At 39.8% G+C, this 22151-nt stretch overlaps 1 long non-coding RNA gene across 1 annotated transcript in view; it reads left to right on the forward strand.

The window, feature by feature from the left end:
• LOC113900986 overlaps window positions 1-22151 on the forward strand; it is a 66214-nt gene that overhangs the window by 859 nt on the left and 43204 nt on the right. The gene's annotated exons all lie outside the window — the stretch shown is intronic.

Below are 22151 nucleotides of genomic sequence, written 5' to 3' on the forward strand. Positions count from 1 at the left end.
TGTATTGTGGTATCTGCCTGAAGAGCTGCAAAAAGTGACTCTTTTTTAAATGGTGACCTTCATCACAAGAGGCTGGATGGTGTCAGAGACTGTCGTCCCCCCTTTTGGAGAATGGATAGTGATCAGGGAACGACCTGCTCTGATGTTCTCAGAAGAGGCTACAGATAACCATGGCGATGTGCCAGGGAGGTTGCCAGTGGGGGAAGTCAGTTTTTAAGCCCAAATTTCTCCTTGGATTTGTCATTGCCCTTGATCAATTCTTATGGCTCCATAAGGGAAAGAAGTTCTTCCCTGGTTAATATGCTGAGAAACTATTAATATAAACTAGATAATAGCAAATTGGTAAAGGTGGGTATTAAACAAAAAATAAATTAAGAGAAGAGCAGGGAGGGGCTGCTCTCTGACTCTGGGTTTGACGTAAGTAATTCCAAAGAGGAGACAGAGGAGTAGAAAAAAATGCTAATTAGTTGCATAGGGATCTCATCCACCCCCACCATCGGAAGTAGAAACAAAATGTCACAGAACTTTGCAAAGGGTCGGAAATTAACTTTATAGCTCCATACTATTGCACTGTTGCAGTCACCCCCGTGTGCTGTGATAAGTGCACCTCTAGGGGTCATTCTTGATGCCATGTCTCAAATTCAGTGGGTGAGGTCTTTGCTATTACAATGAATTGTCCTTTTGTAACTAAATCTCCAAATTCACTCTGTTGCATCATTTGGCCAAGAGCCATCAAAAATTTTCCTAATGTGTTGACAGACCCCTGCTTGTCATGTACAATAGGTTAAAGAACAAAGTTAAAGCTAAAGAAGACATCGAAGAAACTATACCCTGAAAACAGCACAACATGTCTGATAAAGATGGCACCATCTTTATAAGGAAAAGGAAGACGGTGGTGTCAGATGGGCCTGGCAGTGTTCCATTGGACAGGGGCATAGTTTCTCCATCAGCATGTCTTTTTGCTCTAGCCTCAGTGGCAGAGTCAACTCAGTTATTTTACAGCTGCTAGTTGATTATATTAAAAAGCCCAAGTTTGTGTTTTGTCTAATTTGTAAATGTTTTCACAGAACCATTTATTGGCATTATAGGGACTTTTTTGCTGACTAAGTGAACACATCAAAAAGTAAAATCCACTACATTACCTCATTGGCTTTTTTAAAATTATGATTATTTGGCAACTATAAAATACCTTTTTAAAAAATCTATAATATGGACACTGGTTTTGAATAACAAGATTTTATTTGTCCATAAAAGTATACGGGAATTTATGTGTATGTTATGTGTATATATACATATTTGTATACATGTATATGCATGGTTTCCCAGGTGACACAGTAGTAAAGAATTGGCTCGCCAAGCAGGAGATGAGGGTTCCATCCCTGGGTTGGGAAGATCCCCTGGAGGAGAAAATGGCAATCCACTCCAGTATTCTTGCCTGGAAAATCCCATGAACAGAGGAGCCTGGCAGGCCTACAGTCCATAGGGTCGCAAAGAGTTGGACATGACTTAGCCACTAAACCACCACCACCATATATGCAGAGAGAGAGAGAGAATGAACCAATGATACTGTTTTTAGAGCCACAAAGTTTATCTTGAGGAAAAAAAACAACAAATACATCTAGCAGAGAAAATTCTATGCTATGATTTGATATATCATATACATGTAATTATCACCAAAGTTTAGCATTAAAGCATGGGATATTTTTATTAGTTCATGTCTTCATCTCAAAGTCTGCCTGTAGGAATCAGATTACTATAGGAAGATTTAACCTCTTTTGTAGTTTAGGGAAATGACCTCAAAGAAGAATGGGTGCTGCCTTAGCATCAGCCTCTTCATTCCAGTCTTCTGGCATCTGCCATGCCTGTTGGCCTTCATGTTTCAATCCATGTGCTCCATAAATATGACAGTTGAGTGTGCCTGCAAGCCCTGACTGTAACTGGTAGAAGTATTGAAGGTATAATGACTGTAATGCTGGCTTTTGGCATGTGAACTTAGTTTGTTGTTGTTGTTCAATCACTAAGTGGTATCCAACTCTTTGTGACTCCATAGACTGCAGCACAACAGATTCCTCTGTCCTTCACTCTCTCTCCAAGTTTGCTCAAATTCATATCCATTGAGTTGGTGGTGTTATCTAACCATCTCAACCTCTGGCACCCTCTTCTCCTCCTGCCTCCAATCTTTCCCAGCATCAGGGTCTTTTCCAATGAGTCAGCTCTTAGCATCGGGTGGCCAAATTATTGGAGCTTCAGCTGGGACAAATACTCTGAATATTCAATATTCATCCCTGAATATTCAGGGTTGATTTCCTTTAGGATTGACTGGCTTGACCTCCTTGCAGCCCAAGTGACTCTCAAGAGTCTTCTCCAGTATTTTATTTGCCAATGTTTGTGATAAGCAGTCTGACCTTCTATAATTCATTATCTGGATTTCTTTACAAGTAAGAGAAAGATGGAACAGTGGCTGGAGTTAAGGCAAATTGTAGCCAAAGACACAATTTTTTCTTTTGACCCTTCCTAATGGCAACCCACTCCAGTGTTCTTGCTTGGAGAATCCCAGGGACAGGAGCCTGGTGGGCTGCCGTCTGTGGGGTCACACAGAGCCAGACACGACTGAAGTGACTTAGCAGCAGCAGCAGCAGCAGCAACTCTTGGGAAACAGTAGATACACAAGAAATCCTCCTTGAGAGAATAAATGAGTGAATGAGTGACCCTGGTTGAGGGCAGGAGGAGAGGAACAGGAGAGCTTTCCATCCTTGGAGCCCATCTCCTGTACATCCAAGCGGTCATCACACATGAGGAAGGAAGAAAACTTGAAAGCCATGGATTCTCCACCTGGGGCCCACAGTTTTCTTAGGCATGAGAATCCATTGAAAATACATGCACATCTTTTTCCCCCCAAATATTAAACTGCATGACAACCCCAAAAAGATTTAACTAGAAACCTCTGAATGTTAGGGCTCTAGGATTTTAAGAATATCCAGCCAGAAAACAGTCACAAGTGGCAGGCAACGGGAAAACTTAACATTCTCTGAAAAGCTTGGAAAGAGAAGTACAATTTATTTACTCTCTGCAACTATTTCCTGGCTACAAAGAGGAAATAGTTACTCCATGAAACGTAGAGAGGCTAAAAAAGAGCAATACTAAAAAACAAAATTATAGGGAAATTTTGTTCTACATTTCAGCAGGTGTGCTAATAGACAACAGAAACCAAAACAATAATGAGAATGCAAGTTAGAATCCAGACTTTGGTCTCTGGGGAGGTACCATTAAAAAACACCTTTGGCATTATTTTTCAGAGACTCACACTGGACTTGGAAATAAACTGCTAATGTTGTTTTAATAAAAATAGCTATATTTAACAGAAAGGCCATTCACTTTAGCAGTCTTAATAGGCAAAACACTCTCTACTCTTTTGACGTATGTGATAATAAAGAAAATTTCTGATCTAGAAAGTACAGGAAGAACTGAATAAAGAAAATTTCTGATCTAGAAAGTACAGGAAGAACTGTGAACAATTAGGTTTTCTGTGATAAGTTAGGTAACCTTGGAAAACCCCCACAAAGCAGCAGATCAGGGAGGCGATTCCAGCAAGATTAGTCCTTGGACAATGGGACATCCAACTGTCCTGTTGGAGAGAAGACTTCTACTTGACCTATGACATCAAAAGTTGTATGGTCAGAGAACGTCTGTAAACTGTGGCTTTCATGCACATGGAAATAATCCTAGACTTCAATATTTTCGCCTTATGAAACTTCAGTAGATTTTAGCATCCAGATTAAAGAACTTGAATGTTAAATGTAGAGCAATACATGTTCTCCATACAATGGTCATCCTCAGAAAAAAATGACATAATGTTTCTTAGAAAGCCCACATTGCACTGATCACTGACTTGTCAAGTGATTAACCAGAGGGGAGTCCTGTGGTTGGGCTTCCGTGGCTGCTCATGATTACTCAATGGGTGGGAGCTGCTGTCACAGCAAAGACTGGGAAGTCACCACTGGCCACTGAGCTGGACTGAGTACAGGGCAGGGGCATGGGGTTCTCTGGATGGAGAAGTAAACTGAGGTCATACCCACAGGAGGAGTCCTATGCACTTCCCTTGTCGTTCTGCTCAAGACAAAATAAAACATCATGAGTTCCTCAGCTCCAGACTGCTCGCAGGAAAGCAAGTAGCCATCTAAAGACCACAGAGACAATGATCTCAGTCAGGAGAGGACCAGAAGACAATGTGATTCCTGCCCTATCCCCAAGGCCACCCGGATGCATGAACTGTACCCACCTTTCCGCACACACTAGCATGTCATCTTAGGGGAAGAAGCAGAGAAGGGGGTAAACACCCAAGAAACTGGGGGTTTTATTCAAATGAAAGAATGAACACCAACTGAGAAGGGCAGCTTAGATGGTCAGGCCTGACCTGACAGCTCCAAACTTGATTGGACTTTTAATTAATTTCTTTCCTGTACCCTCCTTCGCTACTGTTTGAGGGCTCAGGAAGAAGCTGAGATGAGCTGCAACCAAAGTAAACTGAACTTTCACTTCATATACAAGTCAAATTGTCACAGAAATTTTGCAACAGCTACGCTCAAAAGATTCTAGGTTTTTACATAAAACTTCCCGTCGATGACCTAAGGAAATACTAGAAAGTCTATATCCCGGTCTCAAAATAGAGGGGGAATAACATTGAACAAGTATTGGTTGCAATATGTCAGATTAATCTTCTTCCATACCTGCTATTGGAAGGACTGATGCTGAAGCTGAAGCTCCAATACTCTGGCCACCTGTTGGGAAGAACCAACTCATTGGAAAAGACCCTGATTCCAGGAAAGATTGAAGGCAAAGAAAAAGGGAGCAACAGAGGATGAGAAGGTTGGATGGGATCACTAACTCAATGCACATGGATTTGAGCAAACTCCAGGAAATGGTGAAGGACAGGAGAGCCTGATGTGCTGCAGTCCATGGGATTACAAAGAGCTGGACATGATTTAGTGACTGAATAACAACAAATATTTACCATGCTTTAACAGCAGAGGGCTAGACCTCACCTCTACATGGATTTCTCAGAGCAATTTCTCCATTTGTGGGAGGAATCCTTGATGTAGAAGGGTGAGCCCTTAACTCATCTGCAAATTTCCTGAGTCCTGACCTAGTTCATGGGCCAGACTCCATAGGAGCTCAAATAAAGCCACATTATTCCTCCCAAGAATTTAATGTTTGAAACAGAAATGCCCACTTTTCAGGAGATGTTGGAACTTGATGACATCAATGTGGACGTGGAAAAAGACAAATGATTTGATACGTCCTCCCAAAGACCTAAGTGTCGTCATCTTTCTGCTCCTTCTGCAGACTGGATTCATCAACTCCTTATGTCTGATGCCATGAAATGCCACAGCATTATCTCCATCAGTCCCCCTGTTCTGCCTAAGTTTTCTAGAATTTATTTCTCTTGTTTCCAACTTAAAGGAATCTCATTTGGTGCCAACAAATATGTGAACAGGAAATTCTTAGAAATCAGTGAAACGTCCTAGGCATTCAACCATGCGGCCTCACAGAGGAAGTGTAGCAACCGAGAACACAGTCTTGGACTCAGATCCACATAGTGAAACTGAAGTATGTTGTTGAATCTGATAATACAAATGTTGAAAATGCTCATGATGTCAACCAGAAGTGTTCTAGAAAGGTACATAAATGTCTTCAGGAATGCCAATACTTCACATCAGGGAGATGCCATCTTTGAGAATTAAATGTTCCAGGGTACAGCATGTAGAATAACTTTCCAAAAGTTATGCCATCTTCCTTCTGTTCCATTGGCTTGTTTATTCATGTAAAACATGCACCAGGCATGGTGAATGTAAGCAGAAAACTATCTTAAAATTCAAGAGGAAAGTCAAAAGACTCGAGAAGTATCATAGCATTCAAGGACAGAGGCAGAACCAAGCTGCTACTATAGGGATGGAGATACAATAGGGATCTAATTATTTCTCTAAACAGAGACCAGGGGGCTGGAGTTTTCAAACAGTGCAGGAAAATAAATGGAAATCTCAATTTTACAAAACATGCATTATTTTGAAGGTTTGCTACTAAAACACCATCTTTGACTTCACCAGTACATCAAACTAGTGAAGTGATCTAGATATAAAAAAAGAACAGCTGTGTTATGAATAAGGCATAAATTAAGGCTTGGTTTTCACCTGTAGAATTTCTCCCTTACAATATTTTATATAAGCATTCAGTAACTCAGATTACTAGTATTAATGTCAATGGTTTTATTAATGACTATTGATGGGTAATTTCCTGGTGGTTCAGACAGTAAAGAATCTGCCTGCAATGCAGGAGACCTCAGTTCGATCCCTGGGTCAGGAAGATCCCCTGAAGAAGGAAATTGCTACCCACACCAGTACTCTTGCCTGGAGAGTTCCCTGAATAGAAGAGTCTGGTGAGCTATCATCAATGGAGTCGTAAAGAATCTGACACAATTGAGTGACTAACAATGTATTATCAGGTGATGTTTTTGTCACCCAAGAAAACACTCTTTCAGTTCATAATATGCAAGGATCCTATTATAAAAGAACTAGTGTAGAAATAGATAACCTTGGGGAAAAGTCTTCACCCGATCATTTTAGTGGTGTTCTGTGTCTGTGTAAAGGGCAAAAGAAGGTGAATTTAGTTATACCATTATCACCCACCCACATTAAGAATGCATTTATTCCCCTCTAGTCCATTACAGACTGCTGTGCTTTTCACTTACAGACTCTTTTTTATTTTCTTTGCTTATTAAAAGAATACTTGAATCTTTTACCACTAAGGAATGCTTTTGAGGAGAACCGTATATATGGAAACTGACATGCTTCTCAAAAAAGAAGTGACTATCCGTGGTCTAGCTAAATGGTAACCAAGAGTGTTTTTATTTTTTTTACCAGCAATCTATGAGTATTTGAAAAGCATAAACATTAATGAGGGTGAAGGGCTCCGTGGAACGAGCGGATAGGGTTTGGAGTAATGGGATGAAATTAAGAAAAGGGAAAATTAGGTTGATTACCAATTACCAATTGAAAATCTTGTTAATGTTGAGGTCTATTAGACTGTAGGGTAATCTTCCAAGGGAAGTGGTGGGACTCCCATTGCTTCGATGTTTAAAATTAGAGTGGACAGAGCACTATCAAGAGCACCCCGTGGGGAAGGATCCACCCTGTTGTGTGGAATGAGCCTGTTCACCTTGGTTGCCTTTATAGGCTCAAGCTTCCACATGCCATAGGGAGAGACAGGGAAATCATTTTTAAATATTTCATCTGCTTTTCATCTAGAACCGTCTTTCTGACCCTTTGATAGAAACCCCCCAAAAGGCAGTGTCTTTTTGGTTTTTTTTTGTCCACAAAGACCTTCCCAAGGTATCCTTTCTACCTAGGAAGCTGACATCTTTCTGAGATCCAGAAAACCAGCATCTTATGTCTCATGGTACTTTGGTTTTCAGGAAAGTAAAAATTAGGGTGACCAGGTAAACAATACTTTAATAATATGGCTATCACAAGAAAGTTCCCTCAGTCTTGAAAGATAAAGAGATGGACTGAATGAGAGGGAATGCTACAGACGGAGAAAGAACAGAGCTAATTAGCAATCAGTGAGCATTGCACTGTGTTCCGGCATCATATAAAATTAGGTGGCACCAATCACATGAAAAAAATGGATATTTTCTTCTATTCCCTGGGAGTCCATCATGGTATGAAGTTCATTTCAGAAAAAAAAAAAACAAAAAACAGTCTTTATCTTAATGAGAACATTTCTGGAAATTAATGTTAGAAAAGATAGTTACAGCTTCTAATTTTAATGAAGTAGTACTTTATACTTTTTGGAGGTTCTGTAAATCATTATAAAAAAAAGAAAGAATACCATACCCACATGGCATCCATATCTTTGCACAATATCTCTTTATTCTGGTTTAAATAAACATGCCTAGCCTCATAAATCCCCAAAAGAAAACAGGCATGAGGTTATAAGCATGTCTGTGTAAATTGCTGGGCTGAGTGGACAGTGGGATTCAGAGTGTCCATTAGAACAATGACAATCAGACACCCAAATCCCAATATCCCCTCATTACTGGAGGTGGCCCAGAGGAGGCTAAAGGTTGTAGGATGGTGAAGGCGGAGAGAGCGTGTGCCCTGAAGGTCTGCATTAGGCAAAACCAGTGTGTCAAACCAAGTAGGTCAACAGATCCCACACTGCCTCTTTTGAAGATTTTGTTTGTTTGTTTTTGGCTGCGCTGAGTCTTTGCTGCTGCACAGGCTTTGCTCTAGTTGTGTGAGTGGGGCTGCTCTCTAGCGCTGGTGCTCAGGCTTCTCATTGCAGAGGCTTCTTTTGTGGAGCATGGGCTCTAGGCGGCTGGGCTTCGGTACTTGTGGCTCATGGGCTCAGTATTTGCAGCTCCTGGGCTGTAGAGCCCAGACTCAATAGTTGCAGCACATGGACTTTGTTGCTCCAGGGCACGTGGGATCTTCGCAGACCAGAGACTGAACCGGTGCTCCCTGTGTTGGCAGGTGGATTCTTTACCACTGAGCCACCAAGGAGGCCATCACTCTTCCTCCTCTTCACTCTTTAACTTTCTAGTGACTAATAGTTAAAAAGTCATCCTTGGTCTTCAGTAAAGAAAATTGGGGATGGTAGAAGATACGTATAATGCAGGATTTCAATTTGTCTTCTAAAAACGATGCCGGGAAAAAGTGAGAGAGTTCAGAGAAAAAGATTAAAACGGTACCTTTCATATTACACGCTCTGTCTTCATTTCCCATCCCTTCTATCTGGTAAATTCCTTCCCTGTTTATGAGTTTAATGTTTTAACTGATTGCAAAATTGCTGTAGTTGAAGATGTTCAATAGAAATCTCTCACTCCTACCAGTTGGTTTCACACATGAAATGAACATTTTCCAGAAAAAAAAAAAATCTTTTTTTTGGTCTACCATGGGAAACAGCTTCTTTAGAAACTTGTGATTGTACAAGATGAAAACTACATTTCTGAATTCAGACACTTCCATGCAATCCATTGCTGTGATTGTTCTTGAAATCACATCCATGCGATGCTTATTTCACAGGAATGGCATTCGGAGAGAATCTAAGTCCAGTGCTGTGAGTGCAAGTGTTGGGTACTTGGCAGATGTGTGCTAAGCCCTAGGCTGAGGCCAAGGTCAGAGAGCTGGGCTGATGACAGTGGCTCCCTCCGGAGAGCCGAGCTGGCAGGACCATCTTTACACCATAAGCCAAGGAAAGGTGATACCAGCTTAAGAGCAGAGGTACAGAGACACCACGTCCCTTTTCTTTTCTCACTTTGTGGCCAAGCTGACAAGAGAGGTTGATAAGTGACACACTAAATTTTCTAGATAAGGAAACAAGTGAAGTGCTTTTATGAAAGCAGTTGTTTTCCCTGTCTAGAGACTAGCCAGGGAAGGAACAAGGGTGCTCGTGTTCTGTTGTTCAGTTGCTAAGTCATGTCTGACTCTTTGCAACCCCATAGACTACAGCACACCGGGCTTCCCTACCCTTCACCATTTCCCAGAGTTTGCTCAGACTCATGCCCATTGAGTCAGTGATGCCATCCAACCATCTCATCCTCTCTTGCCCCCTTTTCCTCCTGTTCTCAATCTTTGCCGGCATCAGGGTCTTCTGCAATGAGTCAGCTGTTCACATCAGGTGGCCAAAGTATTGGAGCTTTATCACCAGTCCTTTCAAGGAGTATTCAGGGTTGATTTTCTTCAGAACTGACTGGCTTGATCTCCTTCCAGTCCAAGGGACTCTAAAGAGTCTTCTCCAGCACCACAGTTCGAAAGCACCAATTCTTCAGTGCTCAGCCTTCTTTATGGTCCTACTCTCACATCCATACATGACTACTGGAAAAACCATAGCTCTGACCATATGAAGCTTTGTCAACAAAGTGATGTCTCTGTTTTTTAATATGCTATATATATTTGTCATAGCCTTTTTTCCAAGAAGCAAGCATTTAGAAATCCCCAAATCACCAGTTGTTCTTGTTCAGTCATGCCCAACTCTTTACACCCCTGGACTCCAGCATTAATCCTGCAGTCCATGGACTGCAGCCTCCCTGTCCTTCACTATCTCCCAGAGTTTATCAGTTAGGGTACCTTAAATTCAAAATATGGTGTTATTCATCAGAAATAAATACCCAAATTTTTCCTTATAGACAACTCTTACTGAGAAATGTGTACAAAGTCATTTACATTTACTGTCAAAATTGAGTGTATATATTATTTAAATATCCACATACTCACTTCTTATGTTCAATTAGGAGATACTTTTTTTCTGTAGACCCCAACATTGCAATTTATTTTTAGAACGATACTACTTTACATATAAATAAAATTTCAGAACACTTTCAAGCATATTATTTCATTTTATCTTTTAAGAAATGTTCAATTTTTATTGTCAATAGCAATTTAATTATAGCTTTATTTTATTTAACCAACTGGTAGAAGAAATGTAGACTTGAAGTTATGCATCAACAAAATTCATATCCAATAACAAATGTAGTCATAATAACAGACTCTAGCAAATTACCAAATTATAATCACATAACACATTTTCCAGGCAGCTTCCCTGGTGGCTCAACAGTAAAGAACCTGCTTGCCAATGCAGGAGACGTGGATCTGATCCCTGAGTCAGGAAGATCCCCTGGAGAAGGAAATGGCAACCCACTCCAGTATTCTTGCCTGAAGCATTCCACAGAGAGAGGAGCCTCGCGGGCTACAGACCATAAGGTCACAAAAGAATCAGACGCAACTGAGCGACTAAACAAAAACAATCAACTGGTCATTTGTAGGACCAGGTAAAATGAACCTGTGGGGGCCCTTGTTAAAAATAGTTGAGAGACTTGCCTGGTGGTCCAGTAGTTAAGACTTCATCTTCCTACATAGGGGATGTGGGTTCAAGCCCTGATTCTTCCAACATAGGGGATGTGGGTTCAACCCCTGATCCAGAAGCTAACGTTCCACATGCCTCACAGTCAAAGAACCAAAACATAAAACAGAAACATTGTTACAAATTCAATAACTTTTTTTTTTAATTGCTGTTGTCAGTAATTAAACTCAGTAATTAAAGCTCAGTCATGTCTGACTCTTTGCGACCCCATGGACTGCAGCATGCCGGGGCTTCCCTGTCTATCACCAACTCTCGGAGCTTACTCGAACTCATGTCCATCGAGTCTGTGATGCTATCAAACCATCTCGGCCTCTGTTGTCCCCTTCTTCTCCTGACTTCAATCTTTCCCAGCATCAGAATCTTTTCTAATGAATCAGTTCTTCTCATCAGGTGGCCAAAGTATTGCAGCTTCAGTTTCAGCATCAGTCCTTCTAATGAATAATCAGGACTGATTTCCTTTAGGATTGATTGGCTTGATCTCCTTGTCCAAGGGACTCCCAAGAGTCTGCTCAAAACCACAATTCAAAAGCATCTGTTCTTCGGCACTCAGCATTCTTTCTGGTCCAACTCTTACATCCATATCTGAGTACTGGAAAAACCATAGTTTTGACTAGACAGACCTTTGTTGGCAAAGTAATGTCTCTGCTTTTTAAATGGTCCACATTAAAAAAAAAAAAAAAAAACTGGCTTAAAATTTTGAAAGGATGATGGCAGAGTGTTAAACCCTACACACAGGAAGGGGGCCTCTGTCACCACTGACTTTTCTGAGTGTCATTTGATTCTGCTTCCAAAGGCCCAGATTTCAGTTCAAGGCAAGAGGAAGCTATATAACAATTAGCTGTTGCTCAGTTGCTCAGTGTATCCAACTCTTTGCAACCCCATGAACAGAAGCACACTAAGCTTCCCTGTCCTTCACCATCTCCTGGAGCTCCCTCAAACTCATGTTCATTGAATTGATTATGTAACAATTAGGGCTGTTTACAAATAGAGCAGCCAACTTTGTTACACAGCCTTTACCCTTCCATGGAAAGTTCACACAGAACCTGGAAGATGACCTGCCAGAGACGCTGAAGGAGAAATTAATTCCCATTTTGGGACAGAGCCAGACATAGCTTTAGAGGTCCCATTTCATGCTACAATTCTATAAGTCTGCCAATTTTCATCATCTTCAAATTTCTTAAAGGAGTCACTTTATACGATTCGTTAATACGACGTAGGAAGCACACCAACATTCTCGACATTGTCACTTTAAAGGGATCATCTCCCTGTCAAAAAATCTTGGCATTGCCATTGTTTGACATAAATAAAGGTGGCCAAAGATACATGGGCTTCATGAGCACTTATATGACTCCACTCAGCATGGAAGAAGCTTGTTAACAAACATGCAAGACAGTCAAGGGGGTTGGGTATTTCACTACTTGAAAATCCACGTGTCCGTCAGTGCTATGCAAAGCTTGCAGTCCCCTAACCCACAGCTATCACAACCAACCCTTTGTGGTCACTGTAAGTCTTCATATAATTGCGGCATCATTATACAGAGAGGCTAAGGTAAGAAGCTACGGAGGATGAATTTGAAATGTTGAAGCCATAATATTGAAATGCACATTACGAAGAGGCTACAGAGATAAAAAGCAGCCAAGAATCCCATGCGTCCCTGAGTTGATCAACAAAGAAACCAGCCCACAGGTAGAGTCAGAGCAGAAAAACTATTGAGATTCTCACAAGGACCAAAACAAGGGACCCATGGAACTACCCGGGTCTTATTGTTTTGCCTGAGTAACATAATCATTAATGATATTAATATAGTGTATTTTTATTGAGTCCCTTCAGGCTGTTCAACTACTTTGAATCTACTTAATGTTGGTTAAATGGCGTCTGGCTGGTAGTCAGATGGACGGGCTCTTGTTTTCTTCCAGAGCTCACATTCAGGAGCATTCACCATGGCCATTATGCTAATAAAATAAGGATGGGGCTGGTTCTAGCATCCTGGATTTTTGTTGAGCACAGCAGCGTGGTGCATCAAAGGCGAGTCGAGAGATGTGACGTAAATGGAAATCGCGGAATATCATAGTGCCGCACAACAGGTGCACAAAATAGATGTTCAAAATGGTTTCTATTATTTGGCTTTTTTGGAATCAAATCAGAATCAAGAACAATAGTGGCCATTTCAGATAAATTACTTCAGCACATTCTTGCAGACTGAGCAGCTGTAAAGGAGGGGAGGAGGGAAGCTGGGGGTGCTTGCTGTTTGGAAGGTGGTTGCAAATACATTTCTAGGGTGTATATAGTAGATGCGGGATATTATATTTGTTTTTGCCTTTCATGCGTGATGATAAAAGTAGTTTCCTTTCCAGGGTTGCATGTTTCATTAGTCCCGGCATTTTAATAATTAAGTAGCACAACTCTAGAGCCAATAGCTAACATAAAAGTTTGCAGACAATCCATTATTTTTCTCAGACAGCCTGTTTGAAGAGCCCATGGAGATGCAGGTTAATGATTTAAGTTCTAAAACAGGTTGTTTCATAAAATCTTGGGTGTTTATGTAGTTTTGTTCTAGCGGGTACTGTCTTTTGTCAGGTGTGGTGTTATTAATGACAGGAGATGGGGTGAGGGGCCGGTGGTCCCCTCTGTACATCATTATCCACTTCAGCCCACTCTCTGGCTATTTCTGCTGTATTACAGTTACTATTTGTAATTTTTAATGTTGGGAAGGGAGAGGTTTGTTGTCTTTATAATCCTCTCTGTTAGCATATTCTATTTTATTAGACATAATTCAGAGGAAGAGAGAAAGAAGGCGGCAGACACTGGTTAAGGGGGATATATAATTGGGTGTAGTGGGATTAAACTGTTATTAGTGTACACTCTTAATGGATGCCCCATAAAGAAGCCATGGCAAAGGCATTAATGAGCGATAAAGGAAGAGAAGGCAAGTTGAACAGTGTTTCCAATACTGAGATGCTACTTAACAAACAAATTGTTTAGTAACCACTCGAAAAGCACACCAGATTCCTGATATATTTAAGCAGGAAGATTTTCCTCCAGAATTGTCTGTTGTTTTTAAATCTGTAACTTCCCATTGGCAGGATCTTTCTCACACCCCGATCCTAATATTGAGTTTTGCTCCAACATCGAGCCTTGAATATTAAAAAAAAATAAAAATAAAAATCCTGAAAATTTTCAATCGAATGGAGAAATACATAAATGTATCTAAAAATACGGCTCTTCTTTGATTAAAAAAAAAGAGCAAAATATGTGAGCACTAATGCCCCCAGGTGATGGGAGTGGGAAATAGGGACATGATTTTTTAGATATAAATATTCAAATGTTGAAAAAGGTTAAAAGTGAAAATTGCAATGTACTTTTCTGTTAAACTTTTTATTAAAAAGTCAGGGCCAGCGTCCTTTTGCTGTGGTCGTTGATGTTGCAGGTAAAAATCAAAGAGAAAGCGCAAGTATAGATGGTTTCACAGATGATTTAGATAACGTGCTGTAATCTAGTGGATGAATTACTCTTTGGGTTAAGTGTGTATCTGATGGATCACACTGTGTAAATGTAGACAGTAACTTTTTCTGCTTTATATTCTTTTCATTATTTCCCTTTCTCACAATAAAGTAGGATTTTTTTCCCTCTCTTAAAATAAACATATTATAGATTTAATGACCACAGCAGAGAAGCCAGAATACACTATTAACAGCATGATGTTTGTGTGATATTTTTCAAACATCAGAGATTTTTGATAAAACTTTTATTTAAGAATTACTACTTCACTTAGATTGCACACTCATAACCACGAATATTTGTAAATTGTATTCCCCACAAAAAATCATCACCCCACTTGTTGAGGACTTTTTTGGAGGCTTCTTTATTTTAAACTTCTGTAAGAATTAATCCTTGAGGTCCTGTTCAATTGTGAAGTTCTGAATAATATTCTTTTCCATTTGAATATATTTTTAAGAACAATCTAAATTCCATGGCTGCCTGTGTTTTCTAGAAATCCTCTCTACCTCTCTTCTGTGAAAGACTGTCTAGCATTTGTGACTTGGAATGTGTTTGTAAAATATGAAGGAACCGCGGATGGTGTCTAAGGAAAACTCAGCTACCTCCCGAAATGGAATGTTTATGTGAGCAATTTCACAAGATAAGGTTGACAGTCAAGGTGGCCCACCTCAAAGATCTAGGACTTAACCTTACAAAGATGCACAGTTTCTTTCTTTTTTTTTTTTTTTCCTTGATGTATCTTTTCGCTTTTATAAAAATGGGTTTCAGTTCTCATACATAAACGACTCAGGCAGAGAAATGAAAAGTTCTTTGCATGAGAAATAGGATCTTAGGTATATGAAAACTTGGTGTTGGAAGTAGTTTTCGCTTTTTTCCATTCGTTTTTATTGCTTTCCAAAGTGAAAACTCCACAGAGTCAGAAGCCAAAAGGCCTTTTGAAAAATGCCACTTTCAGATTTCAGCCAACAGCCTCAGCTGACTCGACAAGAGAGGTTCTAACAAGACAGTTGCTCGCTGCCGGCTACAGTTCCCGCTTTTGTCTCCTGTGGAAACTAACACGGGGCAAATTGAAAGAGTGATTATTTTAAGGCTCCACTGTCTTTCCTGATCCAGTGTCTACAGTATTTTCATAGAAAATGGGAGCAGGAAAAGCAGGGGGAGATGTCAGACCTTGTCAGTTTCAGCTGTGGTTGTTGGCAGAGAGCTGAAAGTTCTAGCTTTTCAAACAAGCTGCAGAAATCTCTGCTCCTTTTGCTTTTAAAACAAAAATGTTAGTTGAACACCAACTTTACCCTTACCTGTCCCTTCTATGCTTTCCCTTTGCATTGTGATTTTTAGGGAGGAAAAAAAAAAGGCACAATAGTTCGTTTGGGCAGTTCTGAGGGAAACTTGTGCTGCCAAAACTTTGTTCCAATAAATAAGCCATGAATAATGGATGCTCTCAAACCATGGGACACTGTATCTGTGAATGTAAGTAACTGGTTTATCCAATCGGCGATTTATTCAGACCCTTTGGTTTGCTCTGTTGTTCTCTCCCCAGCGAACCTTTATTCACTTTGTAAATCTCACCTTTTATGGAGTAAGACAAAAAAGGCAGGAGGTACTATAAACAGTTGCTCAAAAAAGCATATATTATTACAGATCAAATTAAGGATTAGTCTGTCTTTACAATCTAAACCTGTCCTGTCCTATTAGCTACTTCTGTCCTATAAAATGCTACTAATACTTATTAATTAGCTATTTCTTTAGTATGCTTTAATGATTTTAAAAATCATTACCTTTAAATTTTACAAATTCAACGTATTTAACCCATTTTTGATCTCCCAATTCTTTTTTTAAAATCACATAGTTTAATAACATTCTATTTTAAGACCTCAGAATATAGGAATGTTTTTTAGTGCTTCAGACTATCATGACAGGCAGGTTTTTATGACGATGCTGTGTGATTGCATCTATTATTATTGGGTACTTACTGTGTACCAGGCACTTCACACGCATTGTCCCAATTAATTCTTCGAGAAACACTTTGAGGCAGCTGCTATTATCCTTATTTCACAGATGAGAAAGCTAAAGGCGAGCTTAAATAACTTTCCAACATGACACAGGAAGAGCTGGGAGGTGTGCAAACCCAGGCCTCTCTGACTCAGAACACATATTCTTAACAAATGGCGCTGCGTCACAGTTTTTACCTCTGCCTGCTCACACAGGAGAGGGGAGGTAGGGAGTGCTATATGATGACAGTCCGTGCATAGCTTGCTGGTGTAGATAGCAGGTCCCAGACTGTTAGGCTGACATGTTGGAGGGCACAGTGTGGCTACCCAGGATGATGCTGTAGGATAATTAGTAAGAAGGAAAGCTGTTCACAGGCATAGCTATACATAGAGGCTTGGACTGTCCTCCCAGTTGGAAGCCCCCAGTGAGTCCAGCCAGCCTCGGTGTCAGTAGGTACCTAAGCTCCTACCATAAGCACATACAAGGAAGTGGTTCCAGTCCCCACCGCTCTTTCCTGAAGCTGCCTGAGCACAGAGACTCATCTCAAAGCTGAGATGATAGAGAAATGCAGGAGGCATGTGACCTCAGAAATACATGCTCCCAGCCCCTGGCATCTGGGCATTTTGGACACAAAGGAGAAAGACGGTGTTTACATCAGCCAGAGGGCTGATGAAGACATTCCCTCTCTTTTCCAAGGACACCACTCTCACCTGCCTCCACACACATACACCTTGAAACAAACCATGTTTACCTATAATTTCAAAGTTAGGAGCAGACCCCGTACTTAGGCTCCAGTTCAAAACTGACTTTCTTTGATGAGAGGAAGGAAAAGATATTCATTCTACAAATCAGAGTTACTGCCATAAGGATTCAAATATCTGTGAGATTTAACAATTGATGTGCATGTTGAATTTAGAGTGTAGACGAAGACCTCAAATTATTTCCCAGGTGTAAAGCGATGGGGAGGCCCTCAGGCGTCGCTAAGACCCTCGTGGTCCAGAGCCTTGGGAGCCAGCGAGATGCAGCTGCCCCCGGGGCAGCGAGGGTCAGAGCTGGGGAGTCAGGCCTGCTCCCCGGAATCCGGCTGTTACGTGTACTGTTAATTGTGCACCAGCGGTTTTGTCTACTTTAGTTCATTTATAAAGTTGGAAAGGAAAGGTCTCAAAAGTATGCTCTCTGCTTGTTATTGAAGCAAGAGGGCTTTTTCCAACTTAATTACTGAGGTAGATTGCCAACTTTCTTTTCTTCAGTAACAAGAATCTTCTTTTTAAGGACTGACTTCTCATGGATTCCTATTAGATAACAGCATTTTTGAAAGAATTTGTGTATATTTTTCAATAGAATCATTTTCAACTCCTAGAGGAAAACCCCAGAAGTACTTTGAGTTATCCTACAAATTAAAAATACGTAGCATTTTCCAAGGGCAAATATCCAAAATCTTCTAATTTAAAAAATCCTAATTATTCTATAAATTTCTACTAATCTTGCTGGCATATATTTGATGGTATATACTACACACACACACATACATAAACACATACACATACATATATACAATATACATACACCAATGCATATACATATATATAATATGCATCCACATATACATATGCATAATATACATGTGTACATGTGCATACACTTATGGATATATACATACACACATGTGCACACGGGATATACATACACACAATATACACATATATATACAGACACATATATACATATATATATACATGATACATGTACATATATACATATATACAATATACATACATATACAGCCTACATACACAGTCACCTATACCACACACATTTATGCACACATATACACAATATAAATGCACATACACATATACACAAACATACATATATACTTATATACACATGCACATACACAATCTGCACACTGTATACATATACACACACCTACACATATACATACACATATATACCCACATACATATACATGCACAGACACCTATGCACATATATACATTCACGTATTCATTTATATACATACATATACGCCATATACATACACATACACATATATACAATATGTATGCACTTATACCTACATGTTTGTGCTCAGTCATGTCTGAATCTTTGCGACGCTATGGACCATAGCCCTCCAGACTCCTCTGTTCTTGGGATTCTCCAGGCAAGAATACTGGAGTGGGGTATCATGCCCTTCTCCAGGGGATCTTCCTGACCCAAGTATCGAACCTACATCTCTTACGTCTCCTGTATTGGCAGGCAGGTTCTTTACCACTAGGGCCACCTGGGAAGCCCCACCTCTATTCTAATTCGAGCTTATTCTATCCCAGTGAGGTGGTATAGTTAATATGACATTGCAAGTCAACCGGACCCTAAAACCTTTATTCTTTCCGCTAAATCACATCACCGTCTTTTCCTAATTTACTCTTATCAATAGATTTTCTTCTTATATCTACTTATTTTAAGGCTTATATTTTCTTACTTGAACTTATTCTTTATATATTATGGATGCTTATTCTTTAATGATTATGTAGCCATCTGTTTAAATTTTTTTTTACCTTTTTATGTAGAAAAGCCTTGTAGTGTGTTCTTTTTTGCTATCATTTAAGAAATACTTAAACTCTGTATCAAAAGTATATTCTCATATTTTCTTCTGAAATGTTTTGTTTTTCATTTTGAATACACTTTCCCATCTGGAATATATTTTTGTGAAAAGAGTGTGAGGTAGAGATCTAATTTTATCTTTTCAGTCCCTTCTTCCAGTTTTTTTATATTTATTTTTATTTATGCATGTATGTATGTATTAATATCTGGCCGCACTGGATGTTAGCTGCAGCATGAGAGATCTAGTTCCCTGACTAGGGATCAAATCCAGGCCCCCTGCATTCGGTGTGCAGGGCCTTAGCCACTAGACCGCCAGGGAAGTCCCTCCTTCTCTTTTTTTCTTTACCCTCTATTGACAAACCCATTATGCCTTTCTATATTTGCAGTCCCAACTCAATATAGGGGTTCCTATGTGTATATACACATGTGTATAGATGGCTGTTCATGAGCTCCTGATTCTGTTCTGATGGTCAATTTGTTTACCCTTCCACAAGCATCACAATGATTTAGTCGCTATGGCTTTAGCATAAGCCTGAGTACCTGTTTTCCTCCTTTCTATTAATGTTCTTTTATGAATGTATTTCTTTGGTCTACACGATTTTTAAGTTCCTCTTGTACTTTTCTGCTGACTTGAGGGTTAATTTTTGTTTAATGTTTGTTTTAGAGATTTATTTTGTGTTGGCAAAACTCAGAGTATGCATTCTGAGTATATATCTAAATGAGGATATATTGTCATTACGGTTTTTATTGAAGTATAGTTGATTTACAATGCTGCACAAGTTTCACGTGTTCAGCAAAGTGATTCTGTTATATATACCTATGTATCTAATTTTTTTCAGATTCTTTTCCCTTATAAGTAATTATAAAATATTGGGCAGAGTTCCCTGTGGTATACAGTAGGCCCTTGTTGCTTGTCTATTTTATATACAGTAAAGTGTATATGTTAATCCCAATCTCCTAATTTATCCTTCCCCCCTACATCCCCTTCGGTAACCATCAGTTAGTTTTCTGTGTCTGAGGGTCTGTTTCCATTTTGTATATAAACTCACTGTATCATTTTTTCAGATTCCACCTGTAACCAGTATCACATTCTGTTTGTCTCTGTTGGATTTACTTCACTTAGTATGTTAATCTCTAGGTGCGTCCATGTCGCTGCAAATGGCATTATTTCATTCTTTTCTATGGCTGAATAATATTCCCTTGTATACATCTTTAATTCCTTGAGTAACCCTTTTTCGATGATGCCTGTGAATGGTAGACTCTGAATCTCTGTCTGAAAACGTTTGAATTTCAGGTCTAGTTTCAGTGGTTATTTATCTGTACTCAGCAGTCTCTGCCGACTGTTTGGTTCCATTCTTCCAGTTCCCCTCAGATACCATCCCTCCTTCTGCCAGCTGAGGAGTTTCCACGTCAACACCTAAAGAATCTTCAGTAAATTACATCTCGCTTTCTGGTATTCATACCCAGAGGACATCCATGGTATCACACTACTAGAACCAGAACTCTTAGGATCCCCTCATCAGATCTTAGCCGGGTACCATGTAGCAAAGGTGTGCAGTGAAAACAACGGTGAGATTTTCAAAGACTAAAGCAGTCTTCTTAATCTTATCTTTGTATACTCTGAATGAATATAGAACATATATTTCTATACTCAGTGATACATTTCAGATATGTGTTTTTATTTCCATGTGGGTAATATTCCAGTTAGGGAACAATATCTGAATAGTTAGTCAATAGCATCTGTTAGCTAGCCACAAAATTTCAAGTTTAGAAACTGGAACACTTCAGGACATGAACCCCACCACCTTCGTTCTGGACCCTCTGTGCATATCTTCTTTGTAGCTCTCTGGGCCTCGGTGTTATCCTTGCTTCTTGTCCCTTATTCCAAGTGGACCATTTTATCTTCAGAAATAGCAACATGTTCTACCCCACCTTGTGTCTTTACAACCCAAAACAGTGATTGGCATATAAGGAGGATATTATGAATGCTTGCTGAATAAAGGAATTATATAGAGGCAGGTAGAAGTAACAGGGATAAATCAACACAAATCAAGCAAGATTTAAAAAGCAGTGCCCTGGGACTTCCCTGATAGTCCAGTGGCTAAGACTCCGTGATCCCAATACAGGGGGCATGGGTTTGATCCCTGGCCAGGAAACTAGATCCCACATGCTGTAACTAAGGGTTCGCATGACACAGCTAAAGATCCCACATGCCACAAGACTCAGTGCAGCCAAATAACTAATTTTTTTAAAGCAGTGCACTTATTTTTATATATAAAAAGTTACTTCAGATGGGGAATTTGGGGGCGGGGAGAAGGCTAGTGAAATGAAGATATTTATTTTGCTAAGAAAGAAAATGTAGAATTGTCCATGGACAGAGAAATACATTTGGGGAGTGACCTGCCATGGAAAAGACAGTCTAGTTCAAAGAGAAGGAGCAGAATCAGAAAAAAGAACGTGGGAAGAAGCACAGCTTTTCCCAGCTGTGGAGGATCACGAAACAGATTCCTACTTAGGAATTCTGATTCGATTCACCTAGAAATTCGAATCTGAGACACACTATCAGCATAACAATTATGGAATGGTTTAAATATTGCACACGCAATATCAATACACATTATTTAAGAACCATCTATAACATGAATGCTAAATCACTCAGTAGTGTCTGACTCTTTGCGACCCCATGGACTGTAGCCCACCAGGCTCCTCTGTCCATGGGATTCCCCAGGCAAGAAAACTGGAGTGGGTTGTCATTCCCTTCTCCAGGGGATCTCCCCTACCCAGGGACTAAAGCCATATCTCTTGCATTTCCTGTATTGGCAGGCAGATTATTTACCACTAGCAGGCTGACTACTAGTTCACTCTATAAATATATTACATTTTGCTTACCCACAAAACACTTTACAGATATTTGGGTTATTTCTAGTTTTGAATAGTATCAATAAACATTCAATTATTTATTGTGTACATATTTTTTATGGATTTATATTTCCAGTGTCATTTTATTTCATAACTACCTAGCAGTGAGATGGTTAGATCATATGGCAGGGGATTGTCTACCATTTTAAGAAAAATATCACACAATTTTTCAAAGATTGACACCATTTTATTTCTCCAACAGCAGGGTATCAGTGCTCTAA

This window comes from Bos indicus x Bos taurus, chromosome 11, assembly GCF_003369695.1.
Source record: "Bos indicus x Bos taurus breed Angus x Brahman F1 hybrid chromosome 11, Bos_hybrid_MaternalHap_v2.0, whole genome shotgun sequence".
Classification (NCBI taxonomy): domain Eukaryota; kingdom Metazoa; phylum Chordata; class Mammalia; order Artiodactyla; family Bovidae; genus Bos; species Bos indicus x Bos taurus.